This window comes from Callithrix jacchus, chromosome 15 (assembly GCF_049354715.1).
Source record: "Callithrix jacchus isolate 240 chromosome 15, calJac240_pri, whole genome shotgun sequence".
Taxonomy (NCBI): domain Eukaryota; kingdom Metazoa; phylum Chordata; class Mammalia; order Primates; family Cebidae; genus Callithrix; species Callithrix jacchus.
In genome coordinates, this window is record NC_133516.1 from 28,727,369 (window position 1) to 28,742,435 (window position 15,067).

Consider the following 15,067-nt stretch of genomic DNA (forward strand, 5'->3'; position numbering starts at 1 on the left):
GGACCTAGCTTGTGGTATCCAGTTAGGAACCGTGGTGGCCCAACATTCCAAATTGAGAAAGCAGGGTGTTGTCTGGGTAGAATAATGCAGAAAGGAAATCGATTTATTAGGTAATTTTAGGCTATGACATCTCATTAGACATCTAATTTTATAAAGTAGATGTAGCTAAAAGTCAGTCAGATGGATGGAATAGTTTGGGGGTGGGGTTGGGAGGAGGTACATGAATAGAAGTGATTTCCACTCTTGTTAACAGAAAGGAAAACAAAGAAAAAGGGGAGAGTGAGAAGATGACAGAGAAAAGTCAGAGAAGTCTAAGAGATGTAATTGCTACAACCACTGTCTGAACAGCTTCATGCAATATTAAGGATGGGAGAGATTTTAATGTTGGTCGTGTGGTCCAATATCCTTGTTTGAAACTGTATAGGAAAAAACTCCCTCAAACCTGTTTTTCCTCTACTCTCACACAACAACAATCACCAACACAGGGGAATACTTTGGTGACCAGATGTGTGTGGGGTTTTCCCCACCCACTGAGCAGCAGACTGTACCTGGGTGCCCTCCAATTCAATTCCAACATTATCTACCTGAAGTATCAGATCCCACAGATTGAGGGCTCAGTCCCCAAGACTGCCTCCTCACCTTTAAACACCATTGTAAGCCTGGGCCTCCAGAACTTCTCAATGACTGCCTTCAGGTTGGGTTCCCACAATGCCCTCTTTGGGTTCAGCTAATTTGCTAAAGTGGTTCATAGAACTCAGAGAAACACATTTACCGGTCTATTATAAAGGATACTGCAGTGGATGGAGATAGAGAGACACATAGGATGAGGTGTGGGGGAAGGGGCATGGGCCTCCCATGCCCTCCCTGGGTACACCACTATTCAGTAGCCTCCACGTGTTCAACTATCCCGAAGCCCCCTGAATCCAGTCCTCTTGGACTTTTACGGAAGCTTTGTGATGTCAGCATTGCTTCCCCCAGGGCATAGGGCAGGACCCTCTCTTGGGAGGGTCTTAAGTCCTACAATCAGAAAGGTGGGGGAAGATTAGAGTCCTGCCTTAGAGCAGGTGAAAGGAGGGCAGAAGGCCAGAGAGATTTGGTTTCCTGAAGCCTAACACACCCAACATAACAAAAGACTGTAACAAGGGCTATGGGAGTTAAGAGCCAGGAACCATGGATGAAAATCAAGATAGATAGATAGATACATAGATAGATGGATGGATAGATAGATAGATAGATAGATAGACATCATAATGTCTATCTATCATAGACCCACAAAGGGAAGCCTATTAGACTTACAGCAGATCTCTCAGCAGAAACCCTACAAGCCAGAAGAGAGTGGGGGCCAATATTCAACATCCTTAAAGAACAGAACTTTCAGCCCAGAATTTCATATCCAGCCAAACTAAGCTTCACAATTGAAGGAAAAATAAAATCTTTTATGAACAAGCAAGTACTCAGAGATTTTACTACCACCAGGCCGGCTTTACAAGAGCTTCTGAAAGAAGCATTATACATAGAAAGGAACAACCAGTATTAGCCTTTCTGAAAATATACCAAAAAGTAAAGAGTATTAACATAAAGAAGAATTTACATCAACGAATGGATAAAACAGCCAGTCAACATCAAATAACAGTAACCCTAAATTTAAGACGACTAAATCCCCTAATCGAAAGATACAGCCTAAACCTAACGATATGCTACATCCAGACCTATTTCACATCCAAAGATACACAAAGACTTAAAACAAAGGGATGGAGAAAGATTTACCAACCAAATGGAGAGCAAAAATAAATAAATAAAATCTGATAAAATAGATTTCAAAGCAACAAAGATATAGTGGTAAAAGGATCAATGCAACATTAAGAGCTAACGATCCTAACACCCAGATACATAAGACTCATAAAGAGATTTAGACTCAACAAGACAGAAAATTAATAAGGATATCCAGGACTTGAACTCAGATCCAGAACAAGTAAACTCAATAAATATTTATAGAGCTCTCCATTTTAAATACACAAAATATTGATCGGCCATTATTAATACCCATTTTTAGAACAAAGCTACAAAAAAAAAGACATCATAATACCACAGAAACTTAGACCCAAAAGGAATTTGAAAAGAAGAAGAAGGTAAACCTAATATTTATTGAGGAGCTACATGCCAGTCCCTAGCCAAAAAAAAAAAAAGGAAAGAAATGAAAACAACAATAACAAAAACCCACACAGCATTATATTTAAAACTTACAGCCACTCTGTGACATAATTGGTATTTATTGTCCTACTTTGAAGACAGGAGATGAGGCTCAGAGAAATTAAATGACTGTCCTGGTCCACCCACCTAATAAGTGGTGGAGAGTGGTGGAGGCTGGGGCAGAGCTGGGGGTTCCTGAGGGGTCTTCTGTCACCCAGCACAGTCAGAGATACAGGGAAGGGTAACAAAATCACTATTGCTCAGGTAGTTTAACTTGGATTTCCTTTATAGAGCTGAGAATTTCAAACTATAATCTTTCAAACAAACATGCAAACAATTGCAGCATATTCTTGTGTTCTGATGTGAATACACATTGAGATGAGATTCAAAATCACCAAAACCTCACGCCTTTCTCCTTACAGCCTTAACAAGTAGCAGAAGAAGAGACTATTCCTCACTGGAAGGACCATATCCACAGCCCTGATGAGGGAAGAGGCTCTTGGAGTAACTGTTAAGGGCTTTGTATGTGCCAGGTACATACAAATACCTGTATATGTGTATTCCACACATGGTTTAGTTTTATTCTTATATCAGTCTCATGATACATAATTATCCCGATTAAGCAGATAAGCAAACAGCCTTAGAGAAGAAGTTAGCTAATTTGCCTAAAGTCAAAATCTTATAATGGTAGAGACAAATTTTGAGCCCAAGTCCGTCTGATTGAAGTTTAGGACTGTAACCACTGTGATGGCAACTCCTTATGTGCGGCAGCCATGTGCTCTGCCAAGGACCCTACCATTGTGGCCCATGCTGGTCAGGCCAGAAGTGGACGTCAGCCATGCCAGTGGCCTGGGGTGGTAGCTCAGCTCAAAAGAGTCATCCTCCTGTTGATAGTCACTGGTTAATCAGTCTCTCCACTGGAAAATTTGAGTGTAAGACCCGCAGAAGGAATCAGAAGTTGATTACAGAATCAACATCTCTAAGCCAGTTGAGCTAATCTTCCCCTACAGAACTCAGCTTTTCAGTAATGACTCACAGACAGTGCAGAAGGTTGTGGATCACAGGGTTCCGGAATTTGGTTTGAATTCTGACATGTATATTTTCCAGAATTTGTTCTTCATCACTCTGCTGTTGACTTTTCTCCTCGACCCTTCATCAACTGAAAACTTTTGAAATTTTAAAATAAGCCCTTGATAATACAGATTCAGATTTCTTCCATTTTGAGTGATAATAATAAGAGAAAATAGCATTTCCCACAGAATAAGGAACTGTTCTTCCTGGTTCACCCAAGAGTCCTGTTATCCCAGCATGAATATTCACGTCTCCACTCTTCATTCCCAGTGGTGTCCCATTTTCTCAATACATTTAGTAACTGTTTGGGAAAAACTCTCAAACCGATTTTCCTCTGTTCGCACACCACAACAGTCAACACAAAAGATTTCTGTATTTCCCGAGGATTTCTTTCCACCAGGAAGCAAGCAATCACTTCTGCAGCAGATACCAACTGGGTGTCCTCCAATTCAGTTCCGACACTGTCTGCCTGAAGATGGTGTACAGATCCTGCCATTTTGGGGCCCAGAACCCAAGACTCATGCTTCTCTCCTTAAACACCAGTCACAAGTCTGGGCCTCCAGAACTTCTGACTCACTAGCTTTGAGTTGGGGTTCCCACAACCTCCTCTTTGGGTTTGATTGGTTTACTGAAGTGCCTCACAGAACTCAGGGAACAACATTTACTGGTTTATGAAAAGGATATTACAAAGGATACAGATGAAAAGATGATACATAGAGCGAGGTACGGGGAGAGGGGTTCCAGAGCTTCCATGTTCTCCCCGGGCATGCCACCCTCCAGGAACTTCTGCGTGGTATGGAAACTCTGAACCCAGGCCGCTTGGGTTTTTATGAAGGCTTCATGATATAAGAATGATTGATGGCCGGGCACGGTGGCTCAAGTCTGTAATCCCAGCACTTTGGGAGGCCGAGGCAGGCGGATCACGAGGTCAAGAGATCAAAACCATCCTGGACAACATGGTGAAACCCCATCTCTACTAAAAATACAAACTGCTGAATGACCTTTTCATTAATCCAGAGGTCTGGGCCACAGGAATACCTGGAAAGGCCATAAAGGCAATGCCTGTAGTAATTCACCTCAAGTGTCCTTCTTGCTATCCTTGTAGAAGGCATCTGGCCAAAGAGGGACTTTGGCCCCTGATTGACACATTTTTATAACATGAATTTTGAATACCCAGTAACTTGCCTTGTAACACTGCACCTTACCTGTTGAAAAGAGCAATGAGGCCAGGTGTGGTGGCTCACGCCTATAATCCTAACCCTTTGGGAGGCTGAGGTGGGCAGATCACTTGAAGTCAGGAGTTTGAGACCAGCTTGGCCAACATGGTGAAACCATGTCTCTATTAAAAAATATATATATCTATATAGCTGGGTGTGGGTGGTGCATGCCTATAATCCCAGCTACTCAGGAGGCTGAGGCAGGAGAATCACTTGACCCTGGGAGGTGGAGGTTGCAGTGAGCCGAGATTGCGCCATTGGACTCCAGGCTGAGGAACAAGAGCAAAACTCTGTCTCAAAAAAAAAAAAAAGAGCAATGACAAATACAGGCTAGTCCAGGACCTTCAAATCATAAATGAGGCAGCCATCCCAGTGGTCCCCAACCCATATGTCTTAATAATTCTAGAAGTACCTCCAGATGCTCAGTGGTTTTCAGTCTTAGACCTCAAGGACACTTTCTTTTGTATCTCTCTAGATTCAGCCTCCCAATTTTTATTTGCATTTGAGTAGAAGAATAAGAAAGCAAGGAGTCAACAGCTCACCTGGACAGTGCTTCCACAAGGTTTTACAGATAGTCCCTGTTTGTTGGGCAAGCCTTGGCTAGAGATTTGCAGGAACTGACTCTTGAGGGGAGCAGATGGCTTCTACGGCACATGGATGACCCCTGCAAGACAGCTGGGAATCCAACATCTAGTCCAGACACTAAATTTACTGGCAGACACAGGGTGCAAGTTGTCCAAGGCTAAGGCACATCTGCTAAGACAAATGGTCCAATACCTGGGGATTATCCTGACCCCTGGAGAACATACACTCTCCCCAGAATGGATACAGGCCATCCTTAAAATACCTATCCCAGCCACCTGAAAGCAACATCTAATTTGTATTTTTAGTAGAGACGGGGTTTCACCATGTTGGCCAGGCTGATCTTGAGCTCCTGACCTCGCGATCCGCCTACCCAGGCCTCCCAAAGTGCTGGGATTACGGGTGTGAACCACTACGGCCGGCAAACTCATTGCACTGACCAGACTTACAGAAGCTCTCCCACCTTGTATCATCCACTGATTTCTTCTTTATACCCATGTTGGGTGGGCAAAACCGAATTTATGGCAGTTTGCTGACTCCTGCCTTACATGCCTGGGCTTCAGCAATGGACTGAATAGACAAAAATCTCTGTTCTCATGGAGCTTACATTTTAGAGGAGGGAGACAGACAATAAGCATGCTAGAGAGATAATTTAAATGTTAAGTTAGAAGGTGACAGATACTATGGGGGAAAAAGAAAGCATAGGAAAGGAATTGCAAGACTGGGATTGGGGGTTGGGTGGGAAGAAAAAGTCTCTTTTTCTCACCATGCTGGGCATGGTGACTCACACCTGTAATCCCAGCAGTTTGGGAGTGCAAGGCAGGAGGATCATTTGAGTTCAGGGGTTCAAGACCAGTCTGGAAACATAGCAAGACCCTGTCTCTCTTTTTTTTTAATTGTTAAAAAATTTAAAAAAAAAAGAAGGTGACATTTTAGCCAACTTGAAGGAGGTGAATATGGCAGTTTTAAAACATGTCCACAAACATGTATTTGACATTACTCTTACCCAAAGGTGATGGTGGTGGGTGGGGGGATTCCATGTCTTCTCCCCTTGAATCTTAGCAGACCTTTGTGAATTGCTTGTAACCTAAAGAATGCAGCAAAAGTGACATTACGGGACTTCTGAGGCTAGGTTGGAATAGACAGTCCAGACTCCACCTGGTTCCCTTAGGATTGTTCTCTGTGGGAACCAGATGCCATGTAAGAAATCTGATTCACTGAACTCCCTGCTAAAGAGTCCACATCTATAGCCCAGTGGAGCTCCCAGCTGACACCAGTGTCATCTGCTAGCCATGTGATTGTGCCATCTTGAACGTCCTGCCCAGTCAAGCCATGAACTGATGGCAGCTTCAGCTGACATCTGACTGCAACCATGTGAGTGCTCCTAAATCAGAAGTGCCCTGCTAAGCCCCTCCTATAGTCCTGACCCACAAAATCCATGAGTAATAAAGAAATAAAATGATGGCTTTAAGCTGCTAAATTTCAGGATGATTTGTTAGGCTGAAATGGTATCTAAAACAGAAATCTGCTACCAAAGCGGACTGGGAGGAGTGAACTGTGTCAGACTGTATTTTCTAAAGATGGTCACAATACTATTTCCCATCCCATGTGTTCTTCCACAATGTGACCTTGCCATTCCCTCATCAAGAGGTGGAGTCTAATTCCCCTCAACTTGATTCCGAGTAGCTGGCGACTGCTTCCGCCAATACAGGGTGGCAGAAGTGACACTGTGTGTCTTCCAAGGCTGAATCATGACAGATGATGTGGTTGGAGCTTCGAGCTTTCATGTAAGAAGTCTGACTACCCTGAGGCACTCATGCCATGATGAAGGCCACATGGTGAGGTGGACATGGAGTGAGCCCTGGGGATAACTGGAGAAACAATTTTAGGCAAAAAGAACAACCAGCACGAAGGCTCTGAGCCAAGACCTGTGCCTAGTGAGTTTGAGGAGCCACAAAGAAGCCAGAGTGGCCTGACAAGAATAGACTGTAGGACAAGGGAAGAAGCATGGAGCCAGTTATGAGAGTGCAGGGGAGTCAATGTGGTTGGTCACAGAAGAGATGGGGTGAGAAGTGGTTGGATTAAAAGGCAGAGCTGAGACGCTTTGGTCATGAACTGCTCACAAACACTGAGAGAAAGAAAGGAACCAAAGATGATTCCTAGATTGTTGGCCAATGGAAGAATTGAGTTAGCAAAAGCAGAAATGGTGAAGACCGTAGGAGAAGCAGATGTGGGTTGTATGTAGGGAGCAGGTCAAGAGCTGGGTTTTAGACATAGATTTCAGATGCTGATTAGATGTCCAAGTGGCTGCGTTTTAGACATAGATTTCAGAAGCTGATTAGACATCCAAGTGGAGGTGTCTAGCAGGCAGAAGCTATCACTGGAAAAGGGGTCTTGTCCCAGACCTTGAATTGGTTCTTGGAGCTTCCACAGGAAAGAATTCAGGGCGAGTCACAGAGAAGAGTGAAGTTAAGTTTATTAGAGGCTACTCAATTACAGAGTAGGGTGTCCTCAGAAAGCAAGAGGAGGAATGCACTGCCTTAGACGTAGGGCTGGCTTGTATAAGTTATTAAGAATAGTGTACTCTATCACGAAGGGCTGTGATCAGCTTGTGACAGTCTATTAGTATTGTCACTTTTCTATGCTCCTATTATCTTTAAAGCGAACCTGTTCTTAAACTAAAAATGCATTTCGTTCTTAAAGTACTGGAACATTTCCATACGTTCTGGGTCTTTATTTAGTTGGTTAGCACTATTAACTCATTCCTTCAACCATACACATCTGTGACCAAGAGTGCCCAACTCCCTGGGAATGTTACTTAGCTGGTTTGGCTTTATTCGGGCTTTATGAAAGATGAAATCACTCTGGTTAGGATGCCTCTGACCAAGCTGCATGAGGCCACGCACAGGTGAGAGGTTTGAGCTGCTGCAGACATAAAGGTGGGAGTCATCAACATACAATTGGTTTAAAGCAATGACTTTCAGTTTGATCTCAGATCCCTTTAGAAATTGTTTTTATTACAGTAAAAACATACAACATTAAATTTATTATCTAACAAAATAAATTTATCGTCTTCATCACTTTTAAGTGTTCAGTTCAATAATGTCGAGTATATTCACATTATTGTTCAACAGATCTCTAGAATTTTTTCATCTCACAGTACTGAAACTCAGTACTCAGACACTACCTCCCCCTCCCCCAAGCCCTTGGTAACCACCTTCCTCCTTTCTGTTTCTATGATTTTGACTACTTTATCATGAAGGAAATTAAAATATTTTGAAATCATCTTTGCAAAAATTATAACTGAGAGAATCCTGACGGTGAGAGAGATCTGACGTAACTGGCTCCGCCTTGCTTCTAACCTCCGAGCTGCCCTCGTTCATTCCTGGGCGTAGGCCAAGCCAAATCTGGAAGGAATTTAGTTTATAGTTTCACTTTGAAACAAAGGTGTTAACCGCTCCTCCCTGGAACAAACCTTCTCCTTGCCTGGGCATCAGACTGCCTTTGTAAAAAAACTAACAAATTAGCCACAAGATTAGAAACTATGGCTCAGGGATCACATGGCCAGAGGCCACAAGATCACTAATATCCCCAATTGCTCATGTGGATAACATTACTATTGTAAAACCTAAGATTGATGTTTGAGGTATCTTTCAGACCCTACATTCAAGTGGATCAGCTGGCCACCCAGACCAGTAAACTGGCCCACTTGGTCTTCTGTTCTTTATCCAGAAACTGACTTGGTGCAAGAGGAAAGCTTTGACTCCCTGTGATTTTATCCCTGACCCAACCAATCAGTATTCCCCCTTCATAATCCTCCTGCCTGCCAAACTATCTTTTAAAAACCCTCGCCTCTCAATTTGCAGAGAGGCTGATTTGAGTAATAATAAAACTCCGGTCTCCTGCTTAGCTGGCTCTTTCTCTATTACAACTCTTTTACCTTGATAAATTTGCTCTATCTGGGAAGTAGGCAAGAAGAACACATTGGACAGTTACAATTTTACTCCAAAGATATATTTCAAGTTTCAAGTGGTAACTTGGCTATTTTGACAGAAGTGGCTTTGTAAAGCTGTCTTAAGTGGGGAAAATTTGCCTCTGTAGAGAATCTTCTTTAATCCAACCATGCCCTTTTTCCCCTTTCTATGGCTTTCCCAAGATCCAGGAAAGATCTGATTCCTTTAAAAATCTGAAAACAACATTTATTATCTGATATGGTTTGGCTGTGCCACACCAAAATCTCATCTTGAATTGAAGTTCCCACAATTCCCATGTGTCATGGGAAGGACTCACTGGGAGGCAACTGAATCACAGGGGCAGTTACCCCCATGCTATTCTCATGATAGAGAGTGAGTTCTCATGAAATCTGATGGTTTTATAAGTGTCTGGCATTTCCCCTACTGGCACTCATTCTCTCCCCTGTCACCTGTGAAGAGGTGCCTTCTGCCATGATTGTAAGTTTCCTGAGGCCTCCCCAGCCATGCTGAACTCTGAGTCAATTAAACCTCTTTTCTTTATAAATTACTCTGTCTTGGGTATTACCTCATAGAGTGTGAGAATGGACTCATACAGTAAATTGGTACCAAGGCAGTGGGCACTGCTATAAGGTTACCTGAAAATGTGGAAGTGACTTTGGAAACTAGGTAACAGGCAAAGGTTGGAACAGTTTGGAGGGCTCAGAAGACAGGAAAATGTGGAAAAGTTTGGAACTTCCTAGAAACTTGGAAGACGCAGGAGACAGGAAGATGTGGGAAAGTTTGGAACTTCCTAGAGACTTGTTAAATGGCTTTGACCAAAATGCTGATTGTGATACAAACAATGAGGCCCAGGTCAAAATGGTCTCAGATGGAGATGAGGAACTTGTTGGAAACTGGAATAAAGGTGACTCTGGCTATGCTTTAGCAAAGAGATTGGTGACATTTTGCCCCTGCCCTAGAGATCTGTGAAAATTTAAACTTGAGAGAGATGATTTAGGGTATTTGGCAAAAGAAATTTCTAAGCAGCAAAGCATTCAAGAGGTGACTTGGGTGCTTTTAAAAGCATTCAGTTTTATGTATTCACAAATACATGGTTTAGAATTGGAACTTACATTTAAAAGGGAAGCAGAGCATGGAAGTTTGGAAAATTTGCAGCCTGATGATGTGATGAAAAAGAAAAACCTATTTTCTGTGGAGAAGTTCAAGCCTGCTGCATAAATTTGCATAAGTAAAGAGTAGCCAAATGTTACTTGCCAAGACAATGTCTCTAGGGTATGTCAGAGGTCTTCATGGTAGCCCCTCCCATCAAATGCCTAAAGGCCTAGGAGGAAAAAATAATTCTATGGGCCAGCCCCAGGGCCTTGCTGCTTTGTGCAGTCTTGGAACTAGGTGCCCTGCATCCTAGCCATGGCTAAAACAGATCAATATACAGCTCAGGCCATTGCTTCAGAGGGTGCAAGCCCCAAACCTTGGCAGTTTACATGTGGTGTTGGGCCTGAAGGTGCACAAAAGACAAGAATTGAGGTTTGGGAACCTCTGCCTAGATTTCAGAGGCTGTATGGAAAAATGTGTATGCCCAGGCAGAAGTTTGCTGCACAGGCAGAGTCCTAATGGAGAATCTCTGCTAGGGCAGTGTGGAAAGGAAACGTGCGGTTAGAGCCCCCACACAGAGTCCCTACTAGGGCACTGCCTAGTGGAGCTGTGAGAAGAGCTCGAGACCCCAGAATGGTAGATCCACTGACAGTTTGCACCATGCACCTAGAAAAGCTGCAGGCACTCAACACCAGCCAGTGAAAGCATCTGGGAGGGGGGCTGTACCCTGCCAAGCCACAGGGGTGGAACTGCCCAAGGCCGTCAGAGCCTACCTCTTGCATCAGCATGACCTGGATGTGAGACATGCAGTCAAAGGAGATTCTTTTGGAACTTTAAGGTTTAATGGCTGCCCTATTGGATGTTGGACATGCATGGGGCCTGTAGCCCCTTTGTTTTTGCCAATTTTTTCCATTTCAAATGAGTGTATTTACCCAACACCTGTATCCCCATTGTATCTAAGAAGCAGCGAACTTGCTTTCAATTGTACAGGCCCATGGGCAGAAGGCACTTATCTTGTCTCAGATGAGACTTTGGAGTTGAACTTTTGGGTTAATACTGGAATGACCTAAGACTTTGGCAGACTGTTGAAAAGGCATGATTGTGTTTTGAAACATGAGAACATGAGATTTTGGAGGGGCCAGGGTGGAATGAAGTGGTTTGGCTGTGTCCCCACCCAAATCTCATCTTGAATTGTAGTTCCCATAATCCCCATGTGTCACGGGAGGGACGTGGTTGGAGGTAATTGAATCATGGGGGCAGTTTCCTCATGCTGTTCTTGTGATAGTGAGTGAGTTATCATGAGAGCTGATGGTTTTACAAGCATCTGATTTCTCCTGCTAGCACTCATTCTCTATCCTGCTGCCCTGTGAAGAGGTGCCTTCCACCATGTTGTAAATTTCCTGAGACCTCCCCCATCATGCTGAACTGTGAGTCAATTAAGCCTCTTTACTTTATAAATTACATAAATTATAATTTATACTTTAGAAATTACAGTAGTTTTTCATAGCAGAGTGAGAACAGACTAATACATCATCTATTCTTCCTGTTCTTTCATAACAAGGCCACCTTTGCTAGCCAAGCCTCTTCTTTCCCTCCAATATCCTGTTTTACCAGAACCTACGCTCTCATTCTTTCTGTAACCTTAAAAATAGTATATAAGTTTCTGTAACTCATTAGGAAGTTGAATCTTCATTCTTAAAGCTCCTGTGTATGTATGTTAAATAAATCTGTATGGCTTTTCTCCTATTAATCAATGTGCTTCATGTCAGTAATTTTTAGTGAACACCTAAGGGGCCAAAAGTCTATTGTCCCCACAGTATACCTCATATTGTAACCAGTAAAAGAATTCAGCTGCTCACCGCTTGCAGAAAGAAGTTGAAATAATAACAAGTTGTGATTAAAAAAATAGAGCGAGAGCAGGATTTTTATTACTGGTGCTAGCAAGGGGAAGAGCAGAAAGTGATTTCACTCTTCAGTTCGTTGAGGGAATGCAGGGGTTTTTAAAGAAAGGGTTTAGAATGCAGAAGAGGCAAGTGGGAGAGGCGCTAGGAGGTGTCAGGTGGTGCAGCTTACTCCAGTGGCTCATCTTGAATTATTGTTCCATTTGGCGAAAGAGCTGGTGCCATCGTGGATCTTACCAGGTTATAAATTAACTGCTGTCAATCTTTTAGTCGTTTTTAGCTGCGAGTGGGTGCCTTAAAGCAATCTTTTGTTGGAAAGAGAATTCAGGAGATGTCTAATCCCTATCAGGATCCGACCTCTGAATTTTCTAAGGAAATGTATGAACAGATAAGTGAGTACAGTGTGAGTATGGTGTTAAGCAATAAGCATCTAGGCAAATAGATGTGCACAAGGCATGGGAGCACAGCATGGGAAAAGAAAAGTAATGGATATTCACAGCACATTCCAAGGCTGTATTTCAAGAAGAAAGGAGACACATATTCAGTTTGTCTCAAAATTACATCTTGAGACTGGTCGGGGAGAAGGAAAGAGGAAAGGAGAAACAAGGTTTAAAACAGTTTAAGGCTAAGCTGCTAAGCTGCTTTGTTGTGATATGAGTAGATTCACATAGTATTTGAACTTTTATGACTATGGCTTATTTTTCTTAGCATAATGTCCTTGAGGTGCATTCAGATGTAGTGTGTGGCAAGAGTTTCTTCTTTTTCAAGGCTGCATAATATTCCTTCATGTGCATATGCCACATTTTCTTCTTCCATCCATTGATAGAAATCTGGGTTGCTTGCACCTCTGGGCTATTGAGAATAATGCTAAGATAAACAGGTATAAATATCTTTTTGAGACATTTTTGAATCATCTGCTTTGAATCTTTTTGGTTACATATTCAGGAGTGGGATTGCTGGATCATATGTGTAAACCAGAAACAAAATTTTAAGCCCCACCAAGCATAGGGGCCATATAATCCTGTAATTCTAATTCTTTTGGAGCCTAAGGCCAGTGAATTGCTTGAGCCTAGTAGTTCAAGACCAGCCTGGACAACATGATGAAACCCTATCTCTACCAAAACAACAATAACAACCAAAACCCACAAACAATTAGCTAGAGACCCTGTCTCCAGTTTTAAAAAAAAAGGTTCCTGAAAGTCAGTCTGGGGTCTAGACTTAGACACTACCAGATGCCTTCTCTAAGTGATTCTTTACTTTGGTTATTCCCAAATGCTTCAGTAAAATGTGAGAATTAAGAGGACAGGCTTGGGAGAGAGTGGCAATGAGAAGGACGAGTCCCTCCTCCTCCATTCTTGTCCTGGTCCCTCCAAGCCAGACTGATGAAAGGAGGCAATGGCCTGAGGGAGGCAGCATAAGCTGGAGTTGCAAGAACAAACTGGAGAAAACTCATTGCAGTGGCCTGGCAGAGGGACAGCAGAGAGGTGACTTCATGAGAAGATTGGGTGGAAGAGCTCAGTAGCCGTGGTCCTCAGCTCACAATGACAGCATCTCTGTGAGAGACTGAGTCAAACGGAGCAGCAGGTGGGACTTGGCATCACCATTCTTTGGTCACCCCTCCTCATGAAGTAGCCTCAGGCCAGGGTGGCCGGGACAGCACTGGAAGTCTCCACAATGGAGAAAAGAACATTTTTATCCACGTTCTCATGGAGAAAAGAGTACTGTTCTCATGGTACTGTTGCTACTGCTGCTGATGATATGACAGTGTAGCCAGCAACTATTAGATTAGAGGGTTTTTACCAGGAGTGCATGACAGAATCACCTAGAAAGGTACTTAAAACTGCAGATGCCCTGGTCCTGTCTAGACCCACTGAATGCTGCTGCTGATAGAAACGCCATCTGCACTTGAATCACCCCAGGAACCTCTGGTCATGAGCCGTGTTAAGGATTAGTGTTCCAGGAAACACACTAGCACATGCAGATGAAAACCAGAGGAGATATAAGGGACCAGTGTCTCTATGTTTGTTCACTGGTTCTCACTGGGGGTACTGGAATCGCTTGGGAGGGTATTTAAAAATGTAGCTGTCCAGGTCCATCCAGACTTAACAAAAAATACATGTCCTGGAGCCTTACCCTCCTCAGGGTTCTGATTCAGTGGGTCTAGGACAGGGCCAGGACATCTGCAGTTTTAAGTACCTTTCCAGGTGATTCTGTCATGCATGCCTGGTAAAAACCCTCTGATCGAAATCCTTGTATTACAGATGAAGAAACTAAGGTCTAGAAACGTCAGTAGGCTTATGAAAGGAGGCACAGTGCTAGCTGAAAGTTTAGGTTTGAGTCCTGACTATGTGACTTTGGATAATTTGTTTAATGCCTCCCCATGTGTCACCATCCTCATCTAGAGAAGGGGCAATAACAGCAATTGCAAATGGTTTTGTGAGCGTTAAATGAGCTAAGGCAAACCAAGCTCTCTACCACGGTGCCTGATGTAAAGTTAGTGCTGAATAGTTGCTGGCTACATTGTCTCACCATCATCAGTAGCAGCAGCAGCAGCATTATTGCCACCACCATCATGATTGTCACTGTCATGATCACCATCATCATTATTGTCACCATCACCACCACCACTATCATCCCATTTTCTTTTTTTTTTATTGTACTTTAGGTTCTGAGGTACATGTGCAGATCACGCAGGATTGTTGCATAGGTACATACGTGGCAGTGTGATTTGCTGCCTCCATCCCCCATCACCTATACCTGGCATTTCTCCCCATGTTATCCCTCCCTAATCTCCCCACCCTCCACTGTCCCTCCCCTAACCCCCAGTAGGCCCCAGTGTGTGATGCTCCTTCCCTGTCTCCATGTGTTCTCATTGTTCAACACCCACCTATGAGTGAGAACATGTGGTGTTTGGTTTTCCATTCTTGTGTCAGTTTGCTGAGAATGATGGTTTCCAGATTCATCCATGTCCCTACAAAGGACATGAACTCATCCTTTTTTATGGCTGCGTAGTGTTCCATGGTGTATATGTGCCACATTT